The sequence below is a fragment of the Gorilla gorilla genome, chromosome 4, assembly GCF_029281585.2.
Source record: "Gorilla gorilla gorilla isolate KB3781 chromosome 4, NHGRI_mGorGor1-v2.1_pri, whole genome shotgun sequence".
Classification (NCBI taxonomy): Eukaryota; Metazoa; Chordata; class Mammalia; order Primates; family Hominidae; genus Gorilla; species Gorilla gorilla.
In genome coordinates this window covers 182,496,789-182,512,403 of record NC_073228.2, presented here as the reverse complement: position 1 = coordinate 182,512,403, position 15,615 = coordinate 182,496,789, and the positions used below count along the sequence as shown (strand labels likewise).

At 44.8% G+C, this 15,615-nt stretch overlaps 2 long non-coding RNA genes across 5 annotated transcripts; one reads left to right on the top strand and one right to left on the bottom strand.

Moving 5' to 3' along the window:
• Positions 1-429: 429 nt before the first annotated feature.
• Positions 430-8,071, bottom strand: LOC129533423 (uncharacterized). Of its 2 annotated transcripts, none has more exons than XR_010134026.1 (3): positions 7,738-8,071; positions 4,551-4,730; positions 430-527 (listed from the first exon to the last, which is right to left on the bottom strand). It is a non-coding gene; the product is annotated as an uncharacterized lncRNA (long non-coding RNA). The 2 variants fall into 2 exon arrangements; XR_008679649.2 differs by lacking the exon at positions 7,738-8,071 and adding an exon at positions 6,796-6,962.
• LOC129533420 (uncharacterized) lies at positions 6,070-15,133 on the top strand. Of its 3 annotated transcripts, none has more exons than XR_008679643.2 (3): positions 6,070-6,156; positions 10,462-10,639; positions 14,275-15,133. It is a non-coding gene; the product is annotated as an uncharacterized lncRNA (long non-coding RNA). The 3 variants fall into 3 exon arrangements; XR_008679640.2 differs by lacking the exon at positions 6,070-6,156 and adding an exon at positions 6,991-7,123; XR_008679641.2 differs by lacking the exon at positions 6,070-6,156 and adding an exon at positions 8,402-8,473.
• Positions 15,134-15,615: the final 482 nt, after the last annotated feature.

Genomic DNA, 15,615 nt, shown 5'->3' with positions numbered 1-15,615 from the left:
TGCCATACCATCCAGGAACCTACAATGGCTATCTATTACCTTATTCTCTGGTTTGTTTAATGTTCGAATCTTTCCAAAAGATCCTTCAACCTTTCTGGAAGAATCTAATCTGATAACACCATGAAAAACACATTACTTCTTTTGGCATAATTTAAATTGTAAGACATCATTCACATTTATCAATGTTACATATATAAGAACTCACCCACCATATTCCTCCTTGAGGAATTACAGCATGTAATTCTATAAGCATTTTTATAATCGTCTAACAATTTTATAATGGATTGGTTGCTTACTATCAATTTTTTAAAAGTCATGGCTTCTCCAGTCATTTCTTGCTTATCAAAATTATTTCATGAGATGGGTCTATCCTTGTATATTTGAAAATGAGGTTTGCTTCCTTCTACTTAAAAAACAACTTGAACATACCTGTTTGGATCACATGGTCTTGTCCTGATAACTTGGAAGAGGTTGCTTCAGCATTGTTCTCATTGTTGCGGTGGTGATTATTAACATTGTTTCATACTCTGTTTAAAAAATTAAAATTGTACACGAGACCAATGTCTTCTTTTCAATTCCAGTACAGTTTTCAGAAGTAACTAATGCTATTGGCTTTGTGCATTGTAATTTCAGACCATTGTATATGTCTTTAGTTATATGTACAGTATACACACATATGTGTCATATTATTCCATTTTTTCTAGCATTAAACATTGCTATGGAAAACTCTCAGAAAAATATTTATTTGAACAGAACTTTTTCTTTTCTCGGATGTACCCTCCTTAGGAATCTTTCTTTGATCCTTGAAGTTTGGTAACAACTTTAAATATGTGTATCCCAGCTGGGAGCAGTGGCTCACACCTGTAATTTCAGCACTTTGGGAGGCCGAGGAGGGTGGATCACCTGAGGTCAAGAGTTTGCCTGGCCAACATGGTGAAACCCCGTCTTTACTGAAAATACAAAAAGTTAGCCAGGTGTGGTGGCTGGCACCTGTAATCCCAGCTACATGGGAGGCTGAGGCAGGAGAATCGCTTGAACCTATAGAGACAAGGTTTCACCATGTTGACCAGGCTGGTCTCGAACTCCTGACCTCAGGTGATCCACCCACCTCAGCCTCCCAAAATGCTGGGATTACAGGCATGAGCCATTGCACCCAGCCATACAGGAGCAAGTTTAAAAATTAAATATTTATTTGAATAACAAGCTTACATTGGAGCTGCAATGTTGGCAATCCAGATTTTGAACACGGATCACAAAAAGCATGCATAAAATCCTACTGGCCCAGAGAACAAAACACTGCTCAGAATTAGGCGAAATAGCTGCTACTGTTAAGAAAACAGGCCTGAAATCAATATACAAGATTTTAAAAAATGTATTGGCCGGATGCAGTGGCTCATTCCTGTAATTCCAGCACTTTGGGAGGCCAAGATAGGAGAATCACCTGAGGTCAGGAGTTCAAGACCAGCCTGGCCAACATGGTGAAACTCCGTCTCTACTAAAAATAAAAAATTAGCTGGGTGTGGTGACACATGCCTGTAGTCCCAGCTACCTGGGAGGCTGAGGCAGAATAATTTCTCGAACCCAGGAGGAGGAGGTTGCAGTGAGCCGAGATCATGCTATTGCACTCCAGCCTGGGCTACAGGTGAGACTCTGTCTCAGGGAAAAAAAAAAAAAAAAAGGTATTAAACACTACCATATACAGAACAATCTTTGTTATTGACTATATTTAAAAATCATTTTGCACAGTTAATTATATATTGCAAATGAGCATAATACATGAACTTCATTTTGGAAGGCAATTCCTTGTTACACTAAAAAACATCTAATTTCAGCTGGGCGCGGTGGCTCATGCCTGTAATTCCAGCACTTTGGGAGGCCAAGATAGGCAGATCAACTGAGGTCAGGAGTTGGAGACCAGCCTGCCGAACACGGCGAAAACCTGTCACTATAAAAATTAGCCGGGCATGGTGGCAGGTGCCTGTAGTCCCAGCTCCTTAGGGAGGCTGAGGCAGGAGAATCGCTTGAACCCGGGAGGCAGAGGTTGCAGTGAGCTGAGATTCTGCCACTGCACTCTGGCCTGGGCAACAAGAGCAAAACTTGGCCTAAAAAAAAACCTAATTACATCACATTGCAAATATCTCGTTTATCCTGTCAATAAACAGTTAATAGTATTACTGTAAATATCAGGAAGGCTACAAAAAGATAAGATTTCTTTTGGTCTTCACAGTGTTTTTTATGCAGTGAAGCACTTACTGTATTGAACAGAATGCAGTACTAGAAAATGTCCTGGGTGTGAGATGCTCTTGAGTGCCAAAACTAGGCTTTGCTTTTCTTTTTTTTGAGATGGAGTCTCACTCTCTCACCAGGCTGGGGTGCAGTGGCGCAATCTCGGCTCACTGCAACCTCTGCCCCCCGGGTTCAAGTGATTCTCCTGCCCCAGCCTCCCGAGTCACTGGGACTACAGGCGCCCGCCACCATACCCGGCTAATTTTTTTGTATTTTTAGTAGAGACGGGGTTTCACCATGTTGGCCAGGATGGTCTCGATCTCTTGACCTCGTGATCCACCCACCTGGGGCTCCCAAAGTGCTGGGATTATAGGCTTGAGCCACCGAGCCCCGTCCAAGACCAGGCTTTTCAAATCAAAGACAAAGGAATCATGCAACCCTCTTACAACTGGGATACCATCCTGTGCCACTTGCCAATACTGTCTTTCCAGAAAACCATTCAAGACACTAAAAAAAGATCAGACTTATATGATAAACATACATAAAATGAAAAGACACCAACTGCTATTTGACACTACTATTGGTAATGCCTGTCATATGTGAAAGCACTTTTATTTTATTTTTTATTTTGAGACTGAGTTTCGCTCTTGTTGCCCAGGCTGGAGTGCAATGGCACCATCTCTGCTCACCGCAACCTCCGCCTCCCGGGTTCAAGCGATTCTCCTACTTCAGCCTCCCGAGTACCTGGGATTACAGGCATGTGCCACCACGCCTGGCTAATTTTCTGTATTTTTAGTAGAGACAGAGTTTCTCCATGTTGGTCAGGCTGGTCTCGAACTCACAACCTCCGGTGATCTGCCTGCCTCGGCCTCCCATAGTGCTGGGATTACAGGCATGAGCCAGCATGCCTGCCCATGAAAGCACTTTTAAAAAGAGAGCACCTCTGCTGCCTGGTCATATTCTGTACCTGTTCCCAAACCCTGAAACCAGTGATAACAATGGCTGCGTGGGCATTGAATGTGTACATGATTCCTGCAGCTTTCCTGTTGAGCCAGACCATGTTCATCAATGCTTTTTGGTACATTAATTCTACATCTTCTTGGGTGACCACAGTTTATGTTTATTTCATTTTTCAGGAATGTCCAGCCACTGGTGCACAGCCATTGCCACTTGTGCCCCCAGGGGATCTTGTCAACTCCAGTATCAGCACTGTGTTATCTGGCATAATAAATGTAGTTGGGCTGTAGTTGTAGTGACTCCTCCCAAAACAACCCAGGAGTTTAATACTGGCCACTGGTTACAGACATTGCTGTCCCTTCCGCTGCGGCTTTAAAAGCCTATCTAATTGGCTGGGTGTGGTGGCTCAGACCTATAATCCCAGCACTTTGGGAGTCCGAGGTGGGTGGATCACCTGAGGTCAGGAGTTTGAGACCAGCCTGGCGAACATGGTGAAACCCCATCTCTACCAAAAATACAGCAAATTAGCTGGGCGTGGTGGCGCATGACTGTAATCCCAGCTACTCGGGAGGCTGAGGTAGGAGAATTGCTTGGGTGGCAGAGTAAGACTCCGTCTCAAAAAAAAAAGTTATCTAATCAGGGACGTCACCTTTCCCTGCCAGTCATTTTGTTACCAATGAAAGAAAACATATTCAAATCAATTTTTAGTTCAGAAAATGTTTCTTTCATTGTATCTTTGAATTTTATTGTTCTGCATTTTTTACTTCAAAAACACCTACTATATGCATTTTTTCTCTCTTGTTTCCTTTTTTTTCCAAGAAATGTTTTTGTCCTTTTGATTTTTTCACTGACCATTACCATTATTTATATACCATGTACCTGGAGAGTTTCCAACGTTTCTCTTTGGTCTGAGAAGATACTTGCTATGATTTTCATTTTTTAAATGCTTTTTTGAGATTTGTTTTGTGGCCTAAAACGTGGTCTATCCTGGAGAACGTTTTGTGAGCTGATGAGAAGAATGCACGTTCTGCAGTTGGTGGGTGAAATGTTCTGTAATTACCTGTGAGGTCCCTTTGACTTCTCTTGGAGTCAGTCTGGTCTTTGTTACTTTTCTGCCTAGAGGGTGTGTCTGTTGCTGAAAGTGGGTGTTGGAGTCCCCAGCTATTATTGTCTGTCTCTGTCTGTTGCTCGAATAACTCTTACTTTAATAACTGGGGCTCCTGTGTCAGGTGTGTTTACATTGACAACTGTCCTACCTTCTTGCTGAATTGATCTCTTTATCGTTTTATAATGACCTTTATTTTCTATTTTGTGCTTTTTTGACTTAAAGCCTACTTTGTGTGACAAGCATAGCTGCACATACTCACTTTTGGGAACACCTTTCATTTCTTATCATCTTCATTGAATCTCACTTCTTCACATTTGCCAAAATGTCTACTTTTGAGCTGTGGCACCTCTTTGAATCTTCAGATCCACCACATGCTGATCAAGCCTTCCTTTTTGTCTGTACTCTGAGGAATCCCAAACAGGCATTTTTGCAAGAAAGTCTAGGAGGGAAACATAAATCTATGTGTCAAAAAAATGAACATAGAAAATAATGTGTCCTGGTTAACAAAAGTTCTCATTGTAAAGTGTTATGCACAAGACTATGAAATTTCATGTGCCATAAATAAAATTGTCTTGATTTGTCTAAAACTACATTTTGTCTAAAACTACTTTTAAAAATTACATGTTACTCTAATAAATGTATTTTTGAGAATTTGGTGACTTATTTCCTAGATCTCTTTCTTTAATTTTAAATTAAATTCCAGCATATTTTGTTTGTGTGAGGCAGAAATTTAAAAATAAATATGCAATTATTCACTCCAAGAAAAGTAACAGGCAAGGCAAGGGTTAAAAAGAAAAGAACAAGTTTTCCTCTGCTTAGCAGCTCACTTCAAGGACAGTTATTAGATAAGGCTGTTTGAGAAGCCAAGGCCAAAGGAATGGGCTCCAGACACCCCCTCTTCCAGAGCAAGGATGAAGGAAAAAAAAGAAAAAGACAATTTATTTTACTGTTACTCTTTCCCCAGCCTTCTTAAGCATGATTATGTTTTACAAATGTCCGTATTTAGCTAGTTCCTGTTTTTCTTTCAATGCAGCTACAAGGCCACTGGCTATGCAAGGCCACAAGTTGTGCTATGCTCTAGATTATGTGACCTGTCATATGATTAGCTGCTTTTGTTTTATTTATTGTAAGTCCACTTACAAAAACCCCGCTCTGTCTTTGTTTAATGCTCAGCTTTTTGGATGCGAATCCACTGAGCCAATGTGTACCTAAAATAAACAATCCTCCTGTACTCTCATACCAGTCTCTCCAGTCCTCAGTTTCCTGCAACCTGTTGTGTGTGACTTTCACGTCATAAATTACTTAGTTTATCAATAAACATTTTGAATGGATCTAATGGATTGTGTGGTTGTCTAAACGTTAATAGTCTGAAGACATCAAGCGGGCAGGAGCTGGGCAGGGGTAGGATCATGGTGCAGGCAGGACCAGGGTGCAGTGCGGATGGGCTCCAGTAGGAGTGGGGTGCTGGTGGGGCAGGGGTGGGGGTAGGTGTGGGGGGCGAGTCAGAGCAGGGTGCTCCTAGGAGTCGGGTGCTGGTGGGGTGGGGCACAGATAGGAGCAGGTTGCAGGTAGGAGCTAGGTGTGGGTAATATTGGGGTGCTGGTGGGGTGGGGCATGGGTGGTATGGGGTACTGGTAGGGCAGGGTGTGGGTAGGAGCAGGGTTCAGGTAGGGGCTGGCGCCGGAGTGGTGGGGCATGTGTAGCAGTGGGGTGCGAGTAGGAGCCGGGTTCAAGTAGGAGTAGGGTGATTGCTGGGCTAGGCATGTGTAGGATGGGGTGCTGGCAGGGCACGGCACTGGAAGGAGCAGAACGCAGGTAGAAGCAGGGTGCTGGCGGGGCACGGCATGGGTAGGAGTGGAGTGCGGGTAAGACCGGGGTTCTGGCGGGGCGAGCATGTGTAGGATGGGGGTGCTGTAGGACTGGTAGCAGTTGGGTGCTGGCGGATTGGGGCGCCTGTAGGATGTGGTGCTGCCGGGCAGGGCAGCAGGTAGGAGAAAGGTCCATGTAGGAGCTAGGTGCTCCGGGGCTGGACGCAGGTAGGAGCGGGGTGTGGGTAGGAGCAGGATGACAGCTGGGTCAGGCCCAGGAAGGAGGAGAGTGTGGGTAGGAACTGAGTGCTGATGACGCAGGGCCCAGGTAGAAGCGGGGTCCGGGTGGAGCAGGATGCTGACGGGGCACGGCACGGCGGGGTACTGGTGGGGAGAAGCGTGTAGGTGCGGGGTGCGGGCAGGATCGGGGTCCTGGAGGCGCGTGGGAGGATGCGACGGAGTGCGGTAGGGGCAGGGTGATTGTGGGGCGGGGGGCGGGTAAGATGTGGTGCTGGCAGGGCCGGGTGTGGGTAGAGCAGAGCGGTAGGAGCAGGGTGCCGGTGGGGCGGGGCGCGGTTAGGACCGGGCAGGGCAGGGCGTTGGTAGGAGCGGGGTGCCAGCAGGAGTAGGGTGCAGGACGCGGGTAGGATCGAAACCTCATGCTGGAAAGGCCACCAGTAGCCTGGGTCCCCGTACCTCTGCAGGCGCAGCCGCTCTTTTCACCTGGTGCGCCAGCTTGCAAGTCGTGCATTTACCTCTTTTGGCTGCACAGAGAGGGCAGGGAAGCCTCGCGGGTATGCAAGATCGGGAATGGCTGGGGGTGCGACCAAGGGGACTTGGAGAACCGCCCCGCCTCCCCAGGTTCCCCTGGTAGAGCGCATCACCCCCCACCCCCGCGATTTTTCAGAGGCCCAGGCCCTGTGGAGCTGGGTCTCTGCGGAAGGGGTGGGGACCGGGCAGAGGCAGGAGGACGGAAAGAGCTGGGCAGGGAAGGGGGCCAAGAGAGCCCTTTCTCAACATCCAGGTTAGTGGATAGGCTGGGGGTCCTGCAGGGCTAGCCAGGAAGACATGTAACCATGTGTGGAAAAACAGGAATTGGGGAGGGGCGAGGAAGAGGAATTGGTCACCCGGCAGCAGGTGGTGGCTTAGACAATCACAGGGGCTGAGGGGCTGGCTTCTCACTGTCAGGTCCTGGGCTGGTAAGTTTCAGGGACCTCAGATGAAACAAATGTAACTTTCTTTAAGAGTAACAGGATCGATTTCTCTGTTTATTCAAGGAAGCTGTGTACATCGGGTCTGTGGGAGAATTGGGCACCTTTCAGCCTCACGGGGGGAGCTGTAAGGGTGGGCGCCCTTCCCCCCCTCTACACAGGCGCACTCTTAGGATGTGGGACGGGCGGCAGAGGAGAGCGGGCGGCAGAGGAGAGCGGGCGGCAGAGGGGAGCGGGCGGCAGAGGGGAGCGGGCGGCAGAGGGGAGCGGGCGGCAGAGGGGAGCGGGCGGCAGAGGGGAGCGGGCGGCAGAGGGGAGCGGGCGGCAGAGGAGAGCGGGCGGCAGAGGAGAGCGGGCGGCAGAGAGGAACTGGAGCCCCAAAGACTCTAGTTTCCCCCAAATAAATGATGGCCATGAACATATTCACCTCACAAGGAGAAGCCAGGGGGCCTGCGCTGGGGCGTTGTGGGCTGAGGTTGGAAGTGGGTTTTGGGCCTTTGTGGGGAAAGTCCTCTGTTCTCTCCCCATCCCCTAGCTGCCTCTTGAGGTCCGGCCTGCATCTAGGCACAGAGGGATGGAGGAAGGGAAGCCCATGCGGCCTTGGGGTGGGAGGGCCTGGGAACCTGAGCCTGGGGTGCCCCCGGGCCAGCTGCTCCTGTCCTTGCTGCGTCCCACATGCACGTCCAGAAACCAGGAACCTGGAACCTGGTGGGGCTCAGGGCTGAATCTGCAATCTGCACATCACTCTGCAGATTTGAAGTCAAAGTGAAGTCGCCCTCGCAGGCAGGATGGAGAGCTGCCAAGACAGGGTCTGGCTCAGACTCAGCCAACCACTATGTCCAGAGCCGGCCTGCTGAGGGGGAGGTGGTGGGGGGAGCCTGGGAGCAGGGGCAGCCAGCCCAGGAGAGCTAACCTGGACCAAGGGACCAGGTGCTGCCTGCCACCCACCCTCGTCAGGGGCTGACAAACCTGCAGTTGGCCACAGGGAGCTCCCCAGGGTGCAGACGGGTCCCATCTCTGTGGCTAGCAGATACCCAGGCTGCACCCTCACGCCTATACCCAGGGAAGGGAACTGATAAGGAGGGAGAGGCTGGGGGCGAGGGGTGCGTGGAACTTTTGGTGGCAAACAAGCTCCTGTGACTGTCTTCCAGGAGAATGAAGAGGTAAGCGGGTGGGTCTGAATAGCCCCCTCCCCACACTTCCCAGGGACCACTCTGGCCAGACCTTGGCTGACGTGCACAAGCTGAATGTCTAGCTCAGCTCTGTGATGGCCTCGAGGCCCATCTGAGATGGCAGTTCCCAGAATCCGAACCACTTCTCCCCTGTCTCTCCACCCCACCCTTGGGGAGCTTGAGTGGAGACCTGACACCATGGGGGGATACAGCCTTCTCCTGAGAAAAACGTCTGTAGGGGATCTTACATGGGTGCACCCTGCACGCTTGCACACGTGCACACACCTGTCTCCACATATGTGGACACACATGCCCATGGGTGTATATCTTTTCCCACGTGCACGTCCAGGAACCTGACCAGAGGGTCGTCCAGTAGAGGACAGAGTTGAAGCCTGGGGCCTGCTGGCCTTGGAGGCTGCAGGGAGAGGAGACTCAGCCCTGCCAGGGCCTGGGTGTGGGCTCAGGATCCAGAACATCAGGCAGCAGGAAAGAACTCCTCATCCAGCAGAGTAGAAATGGGGCCCCTCCTGAGGTCCCACAAGGGGAATTTGGGGCCAGGTGGGGTGCAAGGCAGACGTGCCAGACTGCAACTGCCCAGGAGGCCTGGCCCTGACTTCTCTTTGTCCCCAAGGAGAAGAGGGCCTGCACCCCGGGCTCTGCCTCCCTTTCTTGACACCCCTTAGTCATCTCTATCTAATTTAAAGTATGTTTATGCTAGTAATTTTTCAGCACACAATCTTAAATACCTACACAAGGAAAGTGCTACTGTCATAATGCCATGCGAAAATTCTACCAGCAAAAAATTATGTAAAAATATTATGCTAGCTGGCCGGGCATGGTGGCTCATGCCTGGAATCCCAGCACTTTGGGAGGCTGTTTATACACGTTTTAGTTTATTCAGACTTTCTTTTATTTATTTATTTTTTATTTAATTTAATTAATTAATTAATTTATTTATTTTTTGAGACGGAGTCTCACTCTGTCGCCCAGGGTGGAGTGCAGTGGCACAATCTTGGCTCACTGCAAGCTCCGCCTCCTAGGTTCACGCCATTCTCCTGCCTCAGCCTCCCGAGTAGCTGGGACTACAGGCGTGTGCCACCACGCCCGGCTAATTTTTTGTATGTTTAGTAGAGACGGGGTTTCACCGTGTTAGCCAGGATGGTCTCGATCTCCTGACCTCGTGATCCATCCACCTTGGCCTCCCAAAGTGCTGGGATTACAGATGTGAGCCACTGCGCCCGGCCTATTTATTTATTTTAACTTTCATCTTAAGTTCAGGGGCACATGTGCAGGTTTGTTACACAGGTGAAATCATGTCACAGGGGTTTGTTGTACAGATTATTTTGTCACCCAGATACTAAGCCTAGTACCCAACAGTTATTTTTCCTGCTCCTCTCCCTCCTCCCACCCTCCACTCTCTGATAGGCCCCAGTGTGTGTCGTTCCCCTCTATGTGTTCATATATTCTCATCATTTAGTTCCCACTTGTAAATGAGAACATGCAGTATTTGGTTTTCTGTTCCTATGTTAGTTTGCTAAGGATAATGACCTCCAGCTCCATCCATGTTCCTGCAGAGAACATGATCTAGTTCTTTTTTATGGCTGCATGGTATTTCATGGTGTATATGTGCCACGTTTTATTTATCCAGTCTACCGTCGATGGGCATTTAGATTGATTCCATGCCTTTGCAACTGTTACACACATATTTTCATAGTTAAAATGCTTTCAGTAACTATTGATGTTTTCAAATTAAAATGTGATATTATTCTCTATTTTAAGGAGTGTTCAAATTTCATAAAATAAATATGCACTCAAATTTAATATGATCAAATAAGTTTGCCCATTTAAACTACTGCAATTCAATATCAGATGGTGTTAAATGGAGTTTGATTATACAATATCAATTGTAAATAGGCTAATGTATAAAGGAAATTATACTTGCCAGATTGTAAATATGAAATGCATGTATTTTGTCACAGGGAAAAGAACTGAAGAACAGTTTGTTGACTGAGGAGCTGAAGGATTAAGTGCAGAGCCACATATATATTTAAAGACCCTGTGGAAAAAAGTTAATGAACAAAAAAGAATTGGAAGAAGGTGAGAGATTACCCGAGACATCCAAAGGATAAAATGACTACTGGGCATTTGGCTAAGCAGGTAAAATTAAGTGCAAACAGGAGGAACTGTACAGAGCATAGAACTTACATGATTAAAAAGTTTAGGGCCGGGCACGATGGCTCAAATCTACAATCCCAGTCCTTTGAATATTAATCTGACTGGGCCAGTGCACCTAAATAATTAATAAATATCCTCCTGAACCCCATCAATCTCTCTGATTCCTTAAAAATCCCACTACAAGTAACTATTGTGTTAGGCACACAAGTCCTAAACAACTCTTGAACACAAAACTTTCAAACCAGGTAAATTTTATCCTTTATAAAATTGGAATAATTTATCAGAGGGTGGAGGGTGAGAGGAGGAAGAGGATCAGGAAAAATAACTAACGGGTACTAGGCTTAATCCCTGGGTGATGACATGATCTGTACAACAAACCCCCGTGACACAGTTTACCTATATAACAAACCTGCACATGTGCCCCTGAACTTACAAGTTAAATTTTTAAAAAGTAAGTTTTTTGTTTTGTTCTGTTTTGTTTTGTTTTTTTGAGATGGAGTCTCGCTCTGTCGCCCAGGCTGGAGTGCAGTGGCTCAATCTCGGCTCACTGCAACCTCCACCTCCTGGGTTCACGCCATTCTCCTGCCTCAGCCTCCCGAGTAGCTGGGACTACAGGCGCCCGCCACCACGCCCAGCTCATTTTTTGTGCTTTTACTAGAGACAGGGTTTCACCATGTTAGCCAGGATGGTCTCGATCTCCTGACCTCATGATCCTCCCGCCTTGGCCTCCCAAAGTGCTCGATTACAGGCATGAGCCACCGCACCCGGCCAAAAACTAAGTTTTTAAAAATTTATATTATGTCCAGTACTATGGAATCTGTTCACTGAAATGGATATTTAACATTAAAGGTCCAATTAAAGCATTTCCAGAACTTAAAAAAGAAAACAAATACTTTTTCTTGGAGTTAAGTTCTATAGCAGAAAAAAGACAAATAAACACAGTTAAATTTTAATGTATACAATGAAATAATGTATTATAGTATTATTTCAAACATACCATTTTCTAATAAAATATTAATAACTGTATAAGAGATTTTAGCTATGCTTGCACCTAGTCTCAGATTTTTAAATAAGTGCTTTTTAGATTTAACAAATAACATTGAAGGAATGTCTATAGGAATTTACTATCAGAAATAATATGATTTCTGTCACTTCCATGCTCATAAAATTAAACTCTCAAATGTCAAATCTGATTAAATATCAAAAATTACTCATAAAAATGTCATAGCTTGGAAACTGGGACGTTACTGGATTTTATAGCACAAAAAGTATAAGCTTCTCTTCAAAAATCAAAATGAAATATACTGTACTTATTCCAGGGTATATGCAAAGAGCAATAAAATCAAGGAATATGAAAGCAAATAAATTAGGAAGTCAAAACAAGACTATCTGGACCTTATATAGAGTTATGAATCTTTATTATTTTAGCTCATTCAGAATATAGTGGTATAGGCATTTTCTAGGAGATATGTATAATCCAACAATATGTTTCTGTTATTTTCTATTAGAGATTTCTATTAGATGAACAATAATGTCTTACTTTATATAATGGCTCAAATATAATTTTATATGGTCCTATGTCTGAACACAGTGTACAAAATCTACATAGGTAAAAATGATGCAGCTTAATTTTAAGTAGTGAAGCAAAGCTAACTGTCTTCTGCTCAGAACAAAGTTATTTTTCTTTAAATGCATTAAACATAAAGGAAATATTAGTAGGACTTGGTGAATAACAGTTAATAGTGATCATTGAAACCATCCAATCACCTACCCATATACCATGACATTTATTGTACAGGAAATTTCATCAAAATGCTACATTGTGTAAAATAAAAGCATGGGGCTTGATTTCTTTAGGGTCTTTAATCTTTATGGAAGAATTTTAACCTAAACTAAAATTTAGAAAATGAATTCTGATGAAACTTGAAAGATTATGAAATATTTTAATCTCCCTACATCAGGAACTCCGGATAGACTGTTACTAACTGGCTTCCTATGGCCCAAGGCTGAGAGAAAAGGCAAGGCAAACATTTGGTGTCCTATTTATATAATGGAGCTTTTTTTAACAACTCAGATTGTTACCCATCCCATCTTTCAGTAGGCTGGGAAGAAAAATAAGGAAATATTCCTTTCTTTTTAATGCTAAAAAAGATTTAAGTTGTATGTATTTACCGTGTAGAACATGATGTTTTGAAGCATATATACATTGTGGAATGACTACATCTAGCTAATTAACATATGTATTATCACTCACTTTGATCATTTTTGTGATTGAAACACTTAACACCTACTCTCTAAGCATTTCTTAAGAGTATAATAAGTGATTAAGTGTAATTCACCGTGTAGTAGGTTAGATCTACTAAATTTATTCCTTCTATCCAACTGAAATTTTATATCTTTTGATTAATGTATATGCTGCCCTCCCCAATCTCAGCCACCCCAGCCTCTGGTCACCATAATTCTACTCTCTGTTTCTTTAAGTTCTATCATTTTAGCTTCCACATATAAGTGAGAATATGTGGTATTTGTCTTTGTGCATCTGGCTTATTTCACTTAGCATAACGGCTCACAGGTTCATCCATGTTGTCACAAATGACAGGATTTCCCTCATTTTATGGCTGAATAGTACTCCACTGTGTATATTTACCACATTTTTAATCCATTCATCCGTTGATGGGCACTTAGGCACTTAGCCAAGATTCCATATCTTGGCTATAGTGAATAATGGTGAAATGAACATGGGAGTGCAGAAGTACCAATTTCATTTCTTTTGGATATATACCCAGAATTGCTGGATCACATGGTAGTTCTATTTTTAATTTTCTGAGGAACCTCCATACTGTATTCCATAATGGCTGCACCAATCACATTCCCAAAAATGTGCAAAGTGCCCTTTTCTCCACAGCCTCACCAACACTTATCTCTTGTGTTTTTGGTAACAGTCATTCTGCAAGATGTGAGGAAATATCTTGTGGTTTTGATTTGCATTTCCCTGATTAGTGATTTTGAGCATTTTTTTCAGACACCAGTTGGTCATTTGTATGTCTTCTTTTGAGAAATGACTATTCAAGTCCTTTGCCCATTTTCAGTTGTTTTTTGCTTATTTGTTTGTTTGTTTGTTTGTTTTTGAGACGGAGTCTTGCTCTGTTGCCAGGCTGGAGTGCAGTGGTGCAATCTCGGCTCACTGCAAACTCTGCCTCCCGGGTTCAAGCATTTCTCCTGCCTCAGCCTCCCAAGTACCTGGGACTACATGTGCCCACCACCACACCCAGCTAATTTTTGTTGTTTTAGTAGGATGGGATTTCATCACGTTAGCCAGGATGGTCTCGATCTCTCGACCTCGTGATCCACCCACCTCGGCCTCCCAAAGTGCTGGGATTACAGGCTTGAGCCACCACGCCCAGCCTCCAATTTCTTTGTTTCTTGCTATTGAGTTGTCTGAATTCTGTATATTTTTTGGATAGTAGCCCCTTGTTAGATGTGTGGTTTGCAAATATTTTCTCCCATCCTGTAGGTTTTCTCTCCACTCTGTTCACTGTATCCTTTGCTATGCAGAAGCTTCTCACTTTGCTGTCATCTCATTTGTCTATTTTTGCTTTTGTTGTCTGTGCTTTTAGGGTAAAATCCAAAATGTCATTGCCCAGATCAATGTCATGGAGCTTGAGCTCAGGAGTTTGAGACCAGCCGGGGCAACATGGACAACGTCTTAAAAAAAAAAAATTTAAAGCCGTGTGTGGTGGCATATGCCTTTAGTTCCAGCTACTCGGGAGGTTGAGGCAGGAGGATCACTTGAGGCAGGGAGGTGGGGGCTGCAGTAAGCCATGATCATGCCACTGCATTCCAGTCTGGGTGACACAGACTGTCTCAAGAAAAAAAAAATCATGTCATCTGCAAATGGACAACTCAACGTTTTTCTTTCCAATTTGGATGTCTTTTGTTTCTGCTGCCTAGTTGTTCTAACACCTCCAGTACTATACTGAATTGAAGTGGCGAGAGGGCATCCTTGTCTTGTTCTGGATCTTCTTTCTCTGTTGATGATGATGCTAGCTGTGGCTCTGTCATATGTGGCTTTTATTGTGTAGTTGCACATTCTTTATATACCTAATTTGTTGATAGTTTTCATCACTAATAGATGTTGAATCTGTCAAATGCTTTTTTCTGCATATATTTAATGCTCATGGAGTCATACGGTTTGGAACTCTATCTCTACCCAAATCTCATGTTCAACTATAATCCCCAGTGTTGGAGATGGGGCCTCTTGGGAGGTGATTGGGTCATGGGGGCAGTTTCTCATGGTTTAACACCATCTCCCTTGGTGTTTCTGTGGCAATAGCAAGTTATCATGAGATCATGTTTGAAAGTGTGTAGTGCCTACCCCCACCCCTCCTGCTCCAGCCATGTGATGTGCCAGTTTCCCCTTCGCCTTCCACCATAATTGAAGCTGAGCAGATGCTGCCATGCTTCCTGTACAACCTATGGAACCATAAGCCAATTAAACCTCTTTTCTTTGGAAATTAACCAGTCTCAGACATTTCTTTATAACAATGCAAGAATGAACTAGTACCAAAAATTGGTACCCAGAGTGGGACACTGTTTTGAAGATACCTTAAAATATGGAAGCAGCTTTGGAACTGGTAATCGTCTGAGGCTGTGAGGGTTTGGAAGGCTCAGGAGACAGGAAGATTAGGGAAAAATTTGAACTTCCTAGAGACTTGTTAAATAGTTGTGACCAAAATGCAGATTAGTGATATGGACAATGAAGTCCAGGCTGAGTAGGTTTCATATGGAGATAAAAACCTTATTGGGAACTGGAGTAAAGGTCACTCTCATATGCTTCAACAAAGAGACTGGCGGCATTGTGCTCCTGCTCTAAGAATCAGTGGAACATTGAACTTGAGAGAGGTGATTTAGGGTATCTTGTGGAAGAAATTTCTAAGCAGCAAAGCATTCAAGATTTG